This window comes from Ahaetulla prasina, chromosome 7 (assembly GCF_028640845.1).
Source record: "Ahaetulla prasina isolate Xishuangbanna chromosome 7, ASM2864084v1, whole genome shotgun sequence".
Lineage (NCBI taxonomy): Eukaryota > Metazoa > Chordata > Lepidosauria > Squamata > Colubridae > Ahaetulla > Ahaetulla prasina.
In genome coordinates this window covers 101,491,384-101,510,705 of record NC_080545.1, presented here as the reverse complement: position 1 = coordinate 101,510,705, position 19,322 = coordinate 101,491,384, and positions in this window count along the sequence as shown.

Below are 19,322 nucleotides of genomic sequence, written 5' to 3'. Positions count from 1 at the left end.
GTTAGTTGCAAAGTCGTGTCCGACCCATCGCGACCCCATGGACAATGTTCCTCCAGGCCTTCCTGTTCTCTACCATCCCCCGGAGTCCATTTAAGCTCACACCAACTGCTTCAGTGACTCCATCCAGCCACCTCGTTCTCTGTCATCCCTTTCTTCTTTTGCCCTCAATCTTTCCTAGCATTAGGCTTTTCTCCAGGGAATCCTTCCTTCTCATCAAGTGGCCAAATTATGTGAGTTTCATCTTCAGGATCTGGCCTTCTAAAGAGCAGTCAGGGATGATCTCCTCTAGGACTGACCGGTTGGATCGCCTTTTAGTCCAAGGGACTAGCAGGAGACTTCTCCAGCACCATAGTTCAAAGGCCTCAATTCTTTGGTGCTCAGCCTTTCTTATGGTCCAACTTCACAGCCATCCATTGCAACTGGGAAAACCAGAGCCTTGACTAGACGCACTTTTGTTGGCAGGGTGGTGTCTCTGCTTTTTAAAATGCTGTCTAGATTTGCCATGGCTTTCCTCCCCAGGAGCAAGCGTCTTTTAATTTCTTGGCTGCAGTCCCCATCTGCGGTGATCTTGGAGCCCAGGAAAATAAAATCGGTCACTACCTCCATTTCTTCCCAATCTATTTGCCAGGAATTGAGAGGGCCAGATGCCATGATTTTAGTTTTCTTAATGTTGAGTTTCAAGCCAACTTTTGCACTCTCCTCCTTCACCTGCATCAAGAGGCTCTTTAGTTCCTCTTTGCTTTCTGCCATTAGAGTGGTATCATCTGCATATCTGCCGGGCTCCTTTCCCAATTTTGAACCAATCAGTGGTTCCGTGTCCAGTTCTCAGTGTTGCTTCTTGACCCGCATATAGGTTTCTCAAGAGACAAATAAGATGGTCTGGTACTCCCATCTCTTTAAGAACTTGCCACATGTTGTGATCCACACAATCAAAAGCCTTAGCATAGTCAATGAAGCAGAAGAAGATGTTTTTCTGGAACTCCCTAGCTTTATCCATGACCCAGCTTATATTGGCAATTTTATCTGTAGTTCCTCTGCCTCTTTGAGATCCTGCCTGTACTTCTGGTAGTTCTCGATCCCCATACTACTGAAGCCTAGCTTGTAGGATTGAGAGCATAACTTTACTAGCATATGAAAGGAGTGCAATGGTCCGATAGTTTGAGCATTCTTCGGCATTGCCTTTCTTTGGAATTGGAATGTAAATTGACCTTTTCCAGACCTGTGGCCACTGTTGAGTTTTCCAAATTTGCTGGCAAATTGAGTGTAGCACTTTTACTGCATCGTCTTTTAAGATTTTGAATAGCTCAGCTGGAATATTGTCACCTCCACTAGCTTTGTTGCTGCTCAGATTTCCTAAGGCCCATTTGACTTCACATTCTAGGATGTCTGGCTCAAGGTCAGTGACCACCCCATCGTGGTTATCAGGGATGTTATGCTCGTTCTTGTATAGTTCTTCTGTGTAATTTTGCCACCACTTCTTAATCTCTTCTGCCTCTGTTAGGTCCCTGCCATTTTGGTCCTTTATTGTACCCATCTTTGCATGAAACGTTCCCTTCACTACGCGCAAAATTGGAAGAAGGAGAACCCACCAACAGAAGAAGATTTAATTTAAAAAATCTTAGAATGTCCGGAGATGGATAAACTCACAAAAGAAATCAAAGATAAAGAGGATACAGAATATTATAAGGTCTGGTGTAGATGGTATGAATGGTTGGAAAATAGGAAAGATAAGAAAATTGAACAACAGGGTAAAATGTAGATGAAATAAAGAATAATAGATAAATAAAAGTAGAATAGGATAGAATTAAAATATGTGAAAATAGTAAGAAAGAATATATACTATATATAAGCACTGTAGCAGACAAGAAACAGTGATAAGTATGTAAACGTTGTATGTTTGTCTTTTGTTTTAATGTGTTCGAAATAAAAAACTTTTTTAAAAAAGAAACATTCCCTTCATATCTCCAATTTTCTTTTTTTTTAATTGAAAAAGTTTTTACAAAACTTTTGACCCCCTTTTTTCCCCCTCCCCCTTCCAAAGCCACCCTCCTCCCTCCCCCCACCCCCCACGACTTCCTAGAACAAACACAAAGTATAGTTCAAAAGAACAAATGAGGAAAAAGTGACACTTGTTAATTTATATTTACCGAATGAAAAACAAAGAGAATTTCTTGAAAAATAACAAAATTTTGGAGAATGAAAGTGTAGGAAAGTAATTGTGGCTGGGGATTTTAATTTAATCAGAGATAAAATAGACAGTACTAATCCCACCCGCTGTGGAGGAGCAAATAAAATGGGGATTTTAAATATGTGGATGCTTCAAAGTGGTTGATGTGTGGAGAGAGGTTAAAGGAATTGAGAGAGTATACACTTTTTCTCTAAGATATATAATACATATTCTAGAATTGATTATATTTTCTTTCTAAAGATTTGTTGAATAATGTGGATAAGGTAGATGTGGGAATTTTAAAGATTCTGATCATGCAGAAGTTATGGTGGACTTAGATTTAATTTTGAGAAAAAAAGAAACTATTGGAAATATGATGAGAAATTGTATAAAAATGAAAAGGATAAAAAATGGATACTTAAAAAATTGGAGGAAAGTTGGAGATTAAATGATAACGGGGAGGTTAAATTTGAAATTGTTTGGGATACGATGTAAGCGGTGTTTAGAGGAGAGTATTAAATTATCAAGTAGGAAATATAAAAATTATAAAATTAAAATGGAAAGAGATAAAAATCAGAATAAAGAATTGGAAAATCAATTTTTGCTTACTAAAGAAAAAAAAATTCTTCAGGAGCTTAATATGTTAAGAAATAAAATGAAAGAAGAAGATACAGAGTTAGTAAAAGAAATTTGAGATTTTAAATAGGAATTTTTGAATTTAGTAATAGAAATTCTAAATTATTGGCAAAGATGGCGAAAGATAAAAGAGAAGAGAGAAATTGGAGTTTTGATAGATGATAGAGGTATAAGATGTTATAAAAATTAGAGAAATGTGAAGTGGTTAGAAATTTTTCAGAATCTATATTCAAAGAAACCAATTAATCGGGAAAATTGCAAAGCTATTTAGAAAAGTATGTGGTGAAAATTGATCAAACATATAAGGAATTGATGGAAGAAGATATAACACAAGATGAGATTAATGGAATAATACAAAATTAAAATTAGGAAAGCTCCAGGTGAGGATGGATTACCTGTTGAGTTTTATAAAGAATTTAAAGAATTAATAATACCAAGATTGCAAAAATTATTCAATGGAATATTACATGGTGGGAAGTACCTTCGTCATGGAATAGAACGGTGATATCCTAATTCCTAAACCAGATAAAGATTTAGAAAGGATTGAGTCCTATCGCCCATTTCTTTAATTAATCAGGATGCAAAGATATTTACTGCTATTATAAGTAATAGATTAAATAGATTTATAGATAGATATATAAGTTATAATCAAGTAGGTTTTGTGAAGGGTAGATACATGAGTGATATTGTTAGAAGAGTATTAAATATTATAGATGTAGCTGAATATAATGGTGATAAAATTGGTATAGTATCATTGGATATTTTTAAAGCTTTTGATTCTGTACAATGGGAAACTATTAAAGTAATTGTGGAGGCTTTAGGCTTTGGTAATAAGTTTATACATGTTATTTCAAAATTGTACCAAAAGAGCAGTGCAAGAGTGAAGGTGAATGGAATATTAACTGAAGAGATAAAATTAGAAGCTGGTACGAGACAAGGATGTCCCTGTCCCCAACATTATTTTTATTGGCTATGGAAATATTGACAAAATGATAGAAAAGATGAAGAATTAGAAGGATATAAGGGTATAAGATAAATTTGTATGGATGATACTTTAATTATTTTGAAAATGTAGAGAAAGATCTGAAAAAGATATATAAGCATTTGATAGAATTTGAGAAATGACAGGATTGAAAGTAAATTGGTCAAAGTCAGAATTATTGATGGATAGTAATGGTAATGAGTCTGAGAATATGCAAGAGCAATTTGGGATAAGGATTAAAACACATTGAAATATTTGGGTATAGTGCTTTCACTTAAGGTTAAAGAATTGAAAAAACTTAATTATGATGTGGTGATTAACGAAATTGAGAAAAAGATAGATAAATATAAAATTTTAAAGTTGTCTTGGTTTGGTAGAATTGCAATGTGTAAGATGATGTTGCTGCCCAAGTTCAACTTTTATTCGAGATGCTACCACTAAATTTGACAGAGAAAGATATTGAAGGATATCAGAAAAACTGGATAAATTTTGTAATGGGAAAAGACCTAGATTAGTGAAGAAAATGTGGTATCAAAATCAAAAGGAAGGTGGATTAGGAATCCCCAAATTATTTAATTATTACTGTGCGTATGGTATCCGGATAGTGGTAAAAATATTTAAAGGTGAAGATAATTATTGGAGAGATTTAGAGTTAAGGGATATAGAGAAATTTGGATCAAAGTGGTTTTTAGATAAAGCAAATTTAAAATGTGTAAGTAGAAGTTATTGGTTAAAGGGATTAAGTAAAATGTGGAATAAATTTATTAAAATTTTAATTCCGGATATAATCTTTTTGGGGGAGACAATTGGAATTTGGCCGATTAAAAATAATATAAAACGAATGAAGTGATTAAAGAGGAAAATATAGAAATTATTAGAGATTGGATAAAAGTTATGGGAAATGAAAGGAGGAATAAAGAAATTATTGAAAAATTAGGTTGTTGGTTTGAAAAAATACAGATAGAAAATGGACAAAAACTAAAGGAAAATTATTCGATAAATAGATGAAACTGGAGCGACTTCGTGTCCAGCGCAACGGACGCCTGGAAGGTTTCTCCTGCCTCCAGCGCCCGAATCCGCGCCGCCGAGGCCCTCAGGGGCCAGGTGTTCCGAAAAGGACACCTGCCGTGACGGACTTTAGTCTAGAATACAGGACTGTGGGGACCGATGCTGGCGCGGCCCTAGGCTCGGGGTTTGGAGGCCACAGGCGCCATTATTTGGTCTTTTGTGACAGGGCATTGATTTATAACTGCAGCAGCCTGGTGGTGAACAGGAACGGAGAAGAATTGAGGAGGAGAAGGAAGGGAATATCGGTGGCATGGTGGAGTGCTCCGGAGTGCGGGGGTTTTTCTCCCTGCGGTTGGAAGGAGCACGAGTTATTCTGGAGAGAGGAGAACTTAAAATAAGAAGATTACCGGTTTGTGGAGCTCTGGAGAGAAGAGGTGATGGAGAAATTTAGGAGGAAGGTTTGAGGCCCTCCTCTGGGGAACAGTGGTGGCGCCCAGCTTTCACTATGAGAATTTTGATGACATCACTTTCGGCTTCCTGGTTGACTAACTGTACTCTGGACTCGTTGCTCCTGTGAGTGCCCCTGGTGGATCCGGAGGAAATTACAAGGATACTGTGCCTGCCTGAGGATTTTGTATTTTTTTTAATGGCAAAAGGTCAGAGACCAACTGCTGGAGAGATGGAGAGAATTTTGGAAAAGTTATCTAATATGGACAAGAAATTGGATGATTTGCAAAGAGGCCAATGGAAATAAGAGTAGAAATTGTGACTATCCAAAAGGATTTAAAGGATACTCAACAAGTCTCAGCAGAAAACAAGCAGAAAGTGGAAGGTTTGAGGGTGAGATGCGGGCAGTGCAGAAAGAGAGGAGACGACAGGCAATGCTGTGCTTGGACTACAGATGGATAAAATGTCTTATTTCCTTAGGTTTCAAAATTTGGAAGAAGTGGACCAAGAAGACTTGAGAGATGTTGTGACTAAATTGTTGGGAGAATTTCTTGGGAGAGGTGTTGATTTCATGAATTGGGATGTGGATCGAGTTTATAGAGTTAATTCAATATGCACGCATGCAGTTCCCAGAGAGGTTCATGTCAAATTTGTGAGAAGAGAGACGAGATGAAATTCTTAGAAAACATAGGAGTGGGGCACTGATTTACAGGGCAGGAGATAGCCATTCTGAGGCAGATTCCCAGACAGGTACGTGAAAAGAGAAAGAAATATTATTTTTGTCAAGCAAATTGTACCAGAAGGGAGTGGGCTTCAGATGGCTGATGCCAGAGGGATTGATGATTTTCGGGAGGGCATTACGAAAAAATTAGTACAATTATGGAGGCTACGGCCTATGTGGAGGAACACAAAGCCTCCTGGAATCAGATGACCCAGGAATTGAAGAAGGGAGGTTATAGATCATGGGGCGGAAGGGCTGTCAGCTGCCCTGGAGTTGGGTCAGGCTGAACCCAGAGTTCTGAGATCCAAAACTAGGAAGTGATAAAGATATTTGGGATTGTGTTGGTTTTCTTTATTCTCTTTTGTACGATATTCTGTTTATTCTTGACCCTTCTTTATTACGTATTTAAAATTTGTAAACTTAGCTACTTCGTGTCACCTGCTTGCCATATGGCTGTTGTATGTGTTAAAAAATTTGAGTAAAATTCTTATTTTAGATAAGAAAAATGAAAATTTACCATACCTGATATGTATTTGTATAAACCTTTTTTGACCAATAAAAACTTTTTGAATAAAAAAAAAAAAGATAAATAGATGTGAAACTGAATTTGAATATTTAGTATCTCGGATTATGAAAGATGAAATTGGGCTAAAGGGACTCGTTAGTAGGGTTTATAAGATTATAAATTCTGATGAAAAATTACAAAGAGTGATGAGGACAAATTGGGAAAAAGATCTTAATATTGAAATACCAGAGTCAGATTGGAATGTGAATTGGAAGAGTAGAATTATGAGAACTTTATCTATAAGGATTAAAGAGCACAATTATAAAGTTGTTTGGAAATGGTATTTGACTCCAGTAAGATTGTCACAAATGGATAAAAAAATTAGTAAAAAATGTTGGAGATGTGAGATGGAATTGGGGACTTATGAACATATGTGGTATAATTGTGATAAGGTTAAAAAGTTTTGGCAACAATTGGAGAAAATGATATTTGAAATGATGGGGAAAGTAATAACATTGAGAGTGGAAATTATATTATTGTTGGTAATTAAGGAAATAGAATTAACAAAATATGAAAAAGAATTGATTAGAATTATGATTATAATAGGTAGAATTATAATAGCTAGATATTGGAAACTAGATGTGATTTTTAGAATAGAAGAGTGGAATTCTGAAATGTGGAAATTAGCTTTAAATGATAAAATGACATGTGATATTAAAATTAGAAGTGGTGTGTATAAAGAAGATATTTTCTGGAAGACTTGGAAACCATTTGTGGACTTTGCGCTTGGAACATTGGACGCTTCAGTACCTGTACCTCAAGAACGTGGATTTTGGCAATCATGAGGATATATCCGAAGACCCAAATCTTCCTTTTATGTATAGCACAAGGGTGTAATAATGTATTTTCTTTTTGTTTGTTTGTTGCAAAAAAAGTAATAAAAAAAAAAGAACAAACAATCATTTGCTAAATTTTCCCTAACACAAATTATAATCCTCCCCTTCTTCTCAAATCCTAACTTCCCCCATACAAATCAAAGATAAATACATCCTAATCATTCAAAAGCAATCTGAAATCTCTTAATCTGATATCTATTTTGCGTATATTCAATCCATTTTTTCCATTCAGTTAAATATTTTTTTTGTGTAGTGTCTTTTGTAGGAAGGGAACTTCACCTAGGCAGTGTTGAGCAAAGGGAAACCAAGCCAGGGAGCATCATAATAACAAAAGGCACTGACTCAGAATTAAATTCGGCCAGGAAAAACCCACAAAATACAGAAGCATCAAGACTATTTAAGAGCAATTTACTGAAGACAATACCAAGGCATACAGGAAAGGAAATAATCAGGTCACACAGACATAGCAGATCGAAAAGAAACAGATTAGCTCAAGTAAAAGACAAGATTCAATCACAAAACTAACAAACAGATTAACTCCAGGAAGCACATGAAAAGCAACTAACCCAAGGGAAAACACTTGAGGTAATCAAGTCATTAGAATGAACAGATTAACCGGAACAGACATCCGAACACGAAACCCATCCCACATTAAAATAATCAGCGAAACAAAACACAGAAAACTTAGCCAGCACATACACAAAAGGGAAACCCATCAAGTGCTCCTGAAACAAAGAACTGTAAAGGAAAAAAGGGTATAAAAAGTGTACACTTACTGTATATGGTTGTCAGCTCATCCAGGAACGCAGGTCCATGCCACTCGCTGGATTCGTCTTCCTGCAAAATAAAGAAACCTCGCTTTCACGCAGCTCGCTTCGATCTCAATTCTTCTAATACATCGGCAACGCTCCAATCTGCTGGAGAGGCTCTCCCAGCTGGGAAATTCGAACCCATTCAGGGACAATCTATCACTTTCAGAAAGGCTGAGATTTTAGCCATCTCAGCCAAATTACCAACTTTCAATATCAATTCTTCTATTGTAGGTAACTCTTTTTTCTTCCAGTATTGTCCTATCAGTAGCCTTGCCACTGTTATTAAATTTAAAATCAACTTAGTCTCATGACCATCTTTGCATATCTCCAATTTTCTTGAAGAGATCTCTGGTCCTCCCTATTCTATTGTTTTCTTCTATTTCTTTGCACTGTTCATTTAAGAATGCATTCTTATCTCTTCTAGCTGTTCTCTGGAATTCTGCATTCAGTTAGGTGTATCTTTCTCTTTTTCCCTTGCCTTTTGCTCCCCTTCTTTCCTCAGCTATTTGCAAAGCTTCCTCAGACAACAGTTCTGCTTTCTTGCATTTCTTTTTCTTTGGGATGGTTTTAATTGCTACCTCTTGTACTATGTTGCAAACCTCCATCCATAGTTCTTCAGGCACTCTGTCTATCAGATCTAATTCCTTAAATCTATTTGTCACCTCTACTGTATATTCATCAGGGATATAATTTAGTTCATGAATGGCCTAGTGCTTTTCTCTACTTTCTTCAATTTAAGCCTAAATTTTGCAACGAAAAGCTTATGATCAGAGCCCCAGTAAGCTCCTGATCTTGTTTTTACCGACTGTATAGAGCGTCTCTATCTTTGGCTGCAGAGCACATAGTCAGTCTGATTTCTGTGTTGACCATCTGGTGATGTCCATGCGTAGAGTTGTCTCTTGGGTTGTTGGAAAAGAGCATTTGCTATGACCATCGTATTCTCTTGACAAAATTCATTCTTTCTGGTGCTACTAGTTCTAGCCCCCTACTCTTCCCCAGTAGCATATTGGACACCTTCCGACCTGAGGGGCTCATCTTCCGGAGTCATATCTTTTTTCCTTTTAGTACTGTCCTTGCGGTTGGACCAGCTAATGCCCAACTAATACGATAAAAAGGCAAAAGATCCCATCAACTAATAATGATGCTATAGAACAAAGGTCTCCAACCATGGCAACTTTAAGACTTGTGGACTTCAACTCTGGTGAAATCTAAAAATTTTCCCTACCGGTTCTGTGGGCGTGGCTTAATTGGTGGGCGTGGCGTGGTGGTCAGATGACTGAGTGAGCATGGCCAATAACAATAAATAATTGCCTGATACATTGTAAGCCGCCCTGAGTCTTCGGAGAAGGGCGGGGTATAAATGTAAAAAAAAAATATAAATAAATAAAAAAATTAAAAAATAATAATAAACAAAGTATAAAAAACAATAAGTATCAAAAACCAACTTTCACACTTTACACACACACAACACAATACAGCTGACTCACACACAATGTAAAAGCAGCTGCACTTCACACTTCACACAGCCACAAAAAGCTCAAAAACCAACTTTCACACTTTACACACACACACCTCACACACACACACACACACACACACACACACACTCACAAACTGCCATATACAGCTTTCTGAGATTTTGTGTGTTTGTTTAGTTAGAGTGAAACACTACAGAAACACCCCAAATCTCAGAAAGCTGCACAAATATTTTATTTTATTATTTTATTTTATTTTATTGTGGACTTCAAATCCCAGAGTTCCTCAGCCAGCAAAGCAGGAAGTCAAAGCAACTTTTTTTTTTCTTCAGTAGCTGAAGAAAACATGCCCTTGCCAGCCCTAAAGAGCAGTAGTTATAGGTAAGTGAGGAGGGGGAATTGGCTGGACTTGGGTGGGGGCTATTGTTAGTGGGGGCTGTTAAAAAGTGAGTTTAAAAGCCTGTGAGGATCAGGAAACTCCTCTGGGATTGCCAGAGGAGGCTTTTAAAACCTCCGGTTTTTTTCTTTTTTTCCCCCCCTTCGACTGAAGGGTTTTTTTTTTAAAAAAAGTGTTCTGATGATCAGCTGAAGAAAAACTTTTAAAAGTAAAAAAACCCAAACCTCTGCTGATGGTGCGGCTCAGCAGAGGCGGAGGGTCGGGGCCAGGGATTTTTGCTACCGGTCCTCCGAACCAGCAGCTGCCATCGCTATCTAATCGGGGGGAGCCGGTGCGAACTTCAACTTCAAATTCAACTTCAAATTCAAGCTTTTCTGACTGAGGAACTCTGGGAATTGAAGTCCAAAAGTCTTAAAGTTGCTGAGGTTGGAGACCCCTGCTATAGAACATTTAAAAAGCTGATTTGAATGGGGGAAAAGAATCAAAAGAATATTCGAGATTCACTGGGTTGCAGGAAAAACTCACTAAAATTCAGGGTCCCTGATTTTTCAGACTGCTCTTCCAGAATGCTTGGTTTTTCCATTGATGTCTAGATGGAGGGTTTAGGTTTCCAGAAGTGATTTTTTTAAAATAAGCCCAGCCCCCCAATATTTGTTTTTCTTAATGGTAACCTACTGATCAGTCCCCAGATATTATCCCAAAGGTGCTTTTCCCAAAAGCAACTGGACTTTCTTGTGTTTTTTTCCCTTGAAGATGTTTAGATTCTCATCCAAGAAGCTTCTTCGGTTCTAGAAGTTGGGAATTGAAGTCGACAACTCACAAAGGAGCCGTCGTTCCCCACCTCTGCTCTACTGGATGGGTGCATACACTCATTAGAATCATTAGTGATAGAAATGATCCCTAAGCTTATATAAATTACTAAATAGGATTCATTCAGAAACAAAGCCCATGGGTTGTGTGAATGCAGTCTCTACATTCTGGAAGGTGGTGCTTTTTCACACATCTGGAGAAAACATGCTTGAGAAGTCTGATATACTAGAACAAAAAATCCCTGTCAGTTTTGGAAGGCAATTTTGCTTCTTAACTGCCACATATTTTAGCTGGGGAAGTTGGAAGGGGGTTGTTGTTGGAGCAGTAGGAAGTTAGTCATAACAACATTCTCTATTCAAGGACTTTTGCCTGCGTCTGATGTAGGCTGCCTGAAGATTGTATCCAATTGAGTGTGAAGAGTTGATTGGACAATGTGATGAACTTGTGGGTGTGGGGCAGGGCTGTGAACTGTCAACTGGGTGTGGAAAACCTGGAAGCTTTCAGTTTCAGGTTTTCCCAGCTGTGCCAATCTCTAATAAATTGGAACTCTGAGGAACCTCAAGCCTCAGAGCTTTATTTCGTTCAGGGTGTGCTTCCTGTTCTGCCCCAATTATCATGCCTGGACTGCAATATTTAGATGGGTCTGAAGAGCAAGGCTCCAGTTGATTCAGAATGTGGCTGCGCGGGTGATAGAGGGAGCCGCCCGTGGCTCCCATATAACACCTCTCCTGCGCAAGCTGCACTGGCTGCCTGTGGTCTTCTGGGTGCACTTCAAGGTGTTGGTTAACACCTTTAAAGTGCTCCATGGCTTAGGACCGGGTTATTTACGGGACCGCCTATTGCTACCGTTTGCCTCCCACTGACCCGTGCGCTCTCATAGGGAGGGACTCCTCAGGGTGCCGTCAGCCAAACAATGTCGGCTGGCGGCCCCCAGGGGAAGGGCCTTCTCTGTGGGGGCTCCTACCCTCTGGAATGAACTTCCCCCAGGACTTCGACAACTTCCTGACCTTCAGACCTTTCGCCGCGAGCTGAAGACATATCTATTCTTCCGTGCAGGACTGGCATAGAATTATTTAGAATTTTTATTATTGATTTTTTAAATTTTAATGGGGTTTTATGGTTTTATGTAGTTTTAACTGGGGCCAAATTGAATAAGTCTTTTAATTATTGGTTTTATCTGTATCGTATTTATTTATTGTTGGTTTTTATTTGGCTGTGAACCGCCCTGAGTCCTTCGGGAGAAGGGCGGTATAAAAATTAAATAATAATAATAATAATAATAATTACTATTGTGTAACAGCTAGTTCAGGACCGTTAAAAAATCCCTGGCCATGCCTCTGCTGAGCCGCACCATCAGCAGAGGGTTTTTTTTACTTTTAAAAGTTTTTCTTCAGTCGAAACATGCCTTTAAAGGTAAAAAAAACAAAAACCCTCTGATGATTGCGGGGCTGAGCAGAGATCAAAACCCTTTAAAAGTTTTTTTTAAAAAACCCTCTTCAACCGAAGGGGGGGGGGAAGAAAAAAACCCCAGGATTTAAAAGCCTCCTCTGGCGATCCAGAGGAGTTTCCTGATCCTCACAGGCTTTTAAACTCACTTTTTAACAGCCCCAACTTACAAGAGCCCCCACCCAAGCCCAGCCAATTTCCCCTCCTCACTTACCTATAATTACTGCTCCTTTCCGGCTGCAACTGCATGTTTTCTTTAGTTATTGAAGAAAAAAAAAAGCTTGCTTTGACTTCCTGCTTTGCTAGCTGAGGAACTCTGGGATTTGAAGTCCACAATAAAATAAAATAAAATAATAAAATAAAATATTTATGCAGCTTTCTGAGATTTTGTATGTTTTTGTAGTGTTTCACTCTAACTACACAAACACACAAAATCTCAGAAAGCTGTATGTGGTATTTTTTGTGTGAGTTACAGGGACGCGCTGAGGATTTTGTTCAGTATCTGTCTGATAAAATCGCTCAGATTCGGGACGGCCTGGACACTGATTGGATAGATCCAGGTGGGATGGCGGAGACGAGTCTTGAGAGTGTTTTCTGGGCTGAGTTCGATCCTGTGACTCCTGATGACATGGACAGGTTGTTGGGTAGGTTGAATTCCACCACATGTTTATTGGACCCGTGTCCCTCCTGGATGGTACTGGCCACACGGGAGGTTACACGAGGCTGGCTCCAGGGAGTTACTAACGCTTCTTTGTTGGAGGGTGTTTTCCCCGCCACTTTGAAAGAGGCGGTGGTGAGGCCCCTCCTCAAGAAGCCCTCCCTGGACCCGGCTGTTTTAGCGAACTACCGTCCAGTCTCCAACCTTCGCTTTTTGGCGAAGGTTGTTGAGAGTGTGGTGGCATATCAGCTTCCTCAGCACCTGGAGGAAACTGTCTATCTGGACCCATTCCAGTCCAGTTTCAGACCCGGATACAGCACCGAGACGGCTTTGGTCGCGTTGGTGGATGACCTCTGGAGAGCCCGGGACAGGGGTTGTTCCTCTGTCCTGGTTCTATTAGATCTCTCGGTGGCTTTTGATACCATCGACCATAGTATCCTGCTGCGACGGTTGAAGGGATTGGGGGTGGGAGGCACCGTTTATCGGTGGTTCTCCTCCTATCTCTCTGACCGTTCGCAGACGGTGTTGGCAGGGGGGCAGAGGTCGACCCCAAGGCGCCTCACTTGTGGGGTGCCTCAGGGGTCTGTTCTCTCGCCTCTCCTGTTCAACATCTATATGAAGCTGCTGGGTGAGGTTATCCGTGGTTTCGGGGTGGATTATCATCTGTACGCTGATGATACTCAGCTGTACATTTCCACCCCGAACCACCCCAACAAAGCCGTTGAGGTGATGGGCCGGTGTCTTGAGGCCATGCGGGTCTGGATGGGGAGGAACAGGCTCTGACTCAACCCTTCCAAGACAGAGTGGCTGTGGGTTCCGGCGTCCCGGTACAGTCAGCTTACACCATCGCTGACTGTGGGGGAGGAAGACCTGACCCCCAGGGAAGGAGTGCGCAACTTAGGCATTCTCCTGGACGATCGGCTGTCCTTAGAGGATCATTTGACAGCCGTCGCCGGGGAGCATTTTATCAGGTTCACCTGATTCACCAGTTGCGCCCCTTCCTTGACCGGGACGCCTTACGCATGGTCACTCATGCCCTCGTCACTTCCCGCCTGGACTATTGCAATGCTCTCTACATGGGGCTCCCCTTGAAGAGCACCTGGAGGCTCCAGTTAGTCCAGAATGCGGCCGCGCGGGTGATAGAGAGAGCACCGCGTTGCTCCCATATAACACCCATCCTGCACGGTCTACACTGGCTACCGGTAGCCTTCCAAGTGCAATTCAAGGTTTTGGTTACCATCTTTAAAGCGCTCCATGGCTTAGGACCGGGATACCTTCGAGACCGCCTTCTGCCACCAATTGCCTCCCAACGACCCATGCGCTCCCACAGAGTGGGCCTCCTCAGGGTGCCGTCGACCAAACAATGTAGGTTGGCGACCCCCAGGGGGAGGGCCTTCTCTGTGGCGGCACCAGCCCTGTGGAACGAGCTTCCTCCGGGATTACGACAACTCCCCGACCTCCGGACTTTCAGACGTGAACTGAAGACTTTATTATTTCAGCGCGCTGGACTAGCCTAAGAATAAAATGTTTTAACTAAATTTTAAGGATTTTTTAATGGGTTTTTACCATTTTTAGTGATTTGGCTATGATAATATTTAGTTTTCATTGGGTTTTTAATGCTTATTTATTATATTATTTTTTAATATGCCTGTGAACCACCCTGAGTCCTACGGGAGATGGTTCGGTATAAAAGTATGATTAATAAATAAATAATAAATAAATAAATAAATGAGTTGTGTGTGTGTAAAGTGTGAAAGTTGGTTTTTGAGCTTTTTGTGGCTGTGTGAAGTGCAGCTGCTTTTACATTGTGTGTGAGTCAGTTGTGTTGTGTTATGTTGTGTGTGTGTGTAAAGTGTGAAAGTTGGTTTTTGATACCTCTTGTTTTTTATATTTTGTTTATTATTTTTATTATTTATTGTTATTGGCCACGCCCACCCAGTCATCTGACCACCAAGCCACACCCACCAATTAAGCCATGCCCACAGAACCGGTTTTTTTTAGATTTCACCCCTGGTTGGAGATGTTCCTTGGAACCCTGACAATCTCTTACTGTTGGAATATAGCTTGACACAATTCTGCTTCTTTCTGCAGTTGGAAGTTGGCCTCATGCCCAAGGGTGCTTCTCTGCCTTAGAGTGGTCTGACCATCTGAATCGTGTCTGTAGGGAGAAAGCAACAGTGGTGTCATCTCCCCAAGTGTTTTTCTGAATCTTGCAAAAATCAGGATATTTCGTCTCAACAGCCGAAGGATCAAATGTAAGTGGGCCCAAGGTGTCCTAGGGGACAACCACTTAAGTATAAGCCAGCAGTTGCTTCAACCGCCAAAAGAAACTCCAAGATGGGCTCAAGATCAGAAAAGGTGATAGCATTGCTCAATGCTGTACTAGAATGGAATGGAATGGAACTCCAACCACACAGGGTGCCCCTCTTTCCTTCATCGCCCCTGCAGAGTGGGTTAGACGGACACAGACATGAAGAATTCAGCACCGAGAATGCAGAGACCCATTCCTCTGTGTCTGTATCGCCATGACGTCAACTGGAGGTCCAGGGCTTGGAGGTCTTCTACAGTAGTTCAATCTCCTGTTCAAGGAAGGAGACCTTATGCAAAATAGTTGTCCAGTATATTTTTGAAAACCTCCAGTGATGAATCACCCAAAACTCAGGAAAGAAAACTATTCATTGATTAATTGTTCCCACTGTAAAGAATCGTATTTCCAGGTTGGATTCTCCTTTAATGAGTTTCCACCCATTGGTTCTTGTCCTGCCTTCCTATGCTTTGGAGAATAAGTCAACTTTCTCTTCTCTGTGACAACCCCTCAAGTGCTGGAAGACTGCTATCATGTCACTCCGTCCTTCTCCTTCTAGACCGGACGTATCTAGTTCCCTTAGCCTTTCATCATACAATTTAGCCTCCAGACTTCATACTATCCTTGTGGCTCTTCTCTGCCCTTTCTAGAAATGCTTCAGCGTTTTGTTTGGCTTTTTGCATCAACAAAGACCTACCTTGTATGAAGAAAGAGGCCACAAGGAAGCCCAAAAAGGGCACATGAAAAGCGGCGAACCCCACCTGGAAGGGAAAAGAAAGAGCAAGCTCACTCAAGGAGCTGTATTGATGTCCTCCAGCTGTGTTGATTTCAGAAGGAGATTGGATAAATTCAGGGAGGAGGAAGCGATCTCATCAACTCCTAGTCTTTCTGGCTATTTATCATCTCCTGAGTCAAGATTGTTGGACGAGCAGGCACAGAAACCGCCAGGGAAGTGATTGAAACCTGGTAACAGCCCCCTCCTCAGTCAACAAGAGTGCTGATTTACCTTTTGGTAAATTGCAGAAACGTAGATCCACACATGAGGAGAACTTCATGAGAACCTGAACAAGTCAATCCCCTACCTGTAATGCCTTGACTGACACTGGTTTAGCTGCCTTTAAAAAAAGAAACCTGTGGTTAGCATCTCCTTATTAAATGCTATGGACGAGCCAGGCGTGTCCCCTCTAACAATCCGTGGGTCCCCCCTGAAGTATCCTAGAGGCTGCTTTTGGATGGAAGCTACTTACAGGTCAGTCTTTGTATGCTGTCAGGAGAATTGTGAACTTTTGCTCCTTCTGGGTACAATGCTGGTTCTTTCTGAACTATTTATTTATGAGTGGGTTCGGGGGTGGTGTGTAGGTGTGGCAAACAGGCACTACAAGGACAAATATCTACTGAAGCCAGAAGCACATCAAGATAATTTTTTATGTGGAAATGCCACAGCTGAGCAGTGATCCAGGCAATGGGAAATAAATGATGCTGGCAAGAGGAAAATACACACCAGCAGATCCCAAAGAGTTGAGGAAAATCTTCTCTAAACAACATAGGAGGAGTGTGTTAGTCTATGGCAGGAAAAGGAGGCTGCTGTGAGGAAAGGACAAACTTTGTGCAGACAAGTTAATGAACAGGAAATTGACATCACATCATGGGGAAAGCCAGATCAGACCATTTTAACCCCCCTCTATGACAGACCCAAAGTGACCATTTTGGAAAAAGGAGATTTTGAAACAGAGAATCCTAGAACTGGGACATTGGAGATCTTCTAGTCCAACTCCACCCTCAAACTTGCTGGAAATTTGGCACTCAGTCAAATCAGCCATCAACAAGAATCAACCATCAACCACAAAGATACACAAGCACACAATAGATACAAATTTAAGGTAAAAGGCACCAAACTCGATTGCAGAAAATATGATTTCAGCAACAGAGTGGTCAAAGTGTGGAATGCACTACTTGACTCTGTGGTTTCATCCCCAAACCCCAAAAATTTTAATCTTAGATTGTCTACTGTTTCCCTTACTCCATTCCTTAGAGGTCTGTAAGGAATAGAATAGAATAGAATTTTTATTGGCCAAGTGTGATTGGACACACAAGGAATTGTCTTGGTGCATATGCTCTCAGTGTACATAAAAGAAAAGATACGTTCATCAAGGTACAACATTTACAACACAATTGATGGTCAATATATCAATATAAATCATAAGGATTGCCAGCAACAAGTTATAGTCATACAGTCATAAGTGGAAAGAGATTGGTGATGGGAACTATGAGAAGATTAATAGTAGTGCAGATTCAGTAAATAGTTTGACAGTGTTTTTCTTTTAAAAAAGTTTTATTTTAACATTCTTATCCAATAACATATCCAATAACATATTTAATGTACCATCATATACAATTAATCGGATCTGTCCAGTCACCACCCCCTTCCTTTTACTCTCCTTCTCTACCTTCTTCTACTTTCCACAACCATCCTCCCCTCTCTTATCTACATCCTCTCCTCCTTCCTCCCTACTCCTTTCTTCTCCCTCTTCTATCCCTCTTCCTTCCTTTCCTCTTCCTCCTCTTCTCTTTCCTACCTCCTTCTCTCTTCTACTTCCTTCTTTCCCATCATTCTAAAGTGGTAGCCAGGCAGCTCCGATCTTACATTAATTATACATCTTCAATCATCTTTGTACATTAACTATCAATCCATTTTCTACCCTCATCCCCCCTCTCTCTCTCTTCCCCTTCCTCCCCCCAACCCCCGGGACTTGCGAGAACCGAATACAGGGTATAAAACTAACAAAAAAAATTAAAATATAACACAAATCATAATCCATAATCACTCCTTAAAACCTCCACTCCCCTTCCAGAGACAAAGAAGATACTTTTCTTCCAATCCATTATATATCAGACCATTCCACTCCTAGAGTTCTCAGAAATTTCCAATTGAGTTAGTGTTTGTTCTTGAATAAAGTACATAGTTTTTAATATCCAACCTTCATCAATCAATATCAAAATAACGTTCCATCTTCCAATATTCACCAAGGGTTCTTCTAAAATGTCTTTCTTCCTTAAGCAGTCTTTCAAGAATAGTTCATATTTCCAACTTAATTTCTTTAATTTTTCTGTCCAACCTTCAAGGGTATTCAACAGTCCATCTTTTCACATCTTTAACATTTATATACAACAAATAATATTACAAATATCCAATATATCAATTGTAATAATTAAAATCTTCACTTTACCTTACTTATATCAACATTATTAAAATTACACCTATAACTTATCCAAAATATATCTATTATAACAATTACATTCTAATTAATTAACATTACATCCATCTCTTAAATATAATATTTAATCCAAATTCCTAAATTTTACTATCCTCCAAAGTTAAACAATATTCCATCTTCCTATTCCTTTATACCTCAAATATATCAAATAGTACCCCTAAAATTACACATTTATATCCAAAATAAATCATTTACAAAAATTAACCATAATCATATATAATAGAGTTAAACATTCTCCCTCCCCTTCTTCTGTCTTACACATTTTCCACCATCTATTCACCATTCACCATTTATTTATTTATTTATTTATTTATTTTTATTTATTTATTTATTAAATTTTTATACTGCCCTTCTCCCGAAGGACTCAGGGCGGTTTACAGCCATAATAAAACAACAGCAAAATACACATAAAAACATGATTAAAAAACTTATTATACAAATGGCCGAATTAAAAAAATTAAAAATAAAACCCCAATTTATAAAATATTAAAACGTTAAAACTAATTAAAATCCTATTAAAATCCTATGCCAGTCCTGCGCGAACAAACAAATAGGTCTTCAACTCTCGGCGGAAAGTCCAAAGGTCCGGCAATTGTCGAAGACCAGGGAAGTTTTCCAAAGGGTGAGCCCCCACAGAGAAGGCCCTCTGGGGCCGCCAGCTGACATTGCTTGGCGGACGGCACCCAAGTAGTCCCTCTCTGTGCGAGCGTACAGGTCGGTGGGAGGTATTCGCAACAGCAGGCGGTCCCGTAGTACCCTGGCCCCAAGCCATGGAGCGCTTT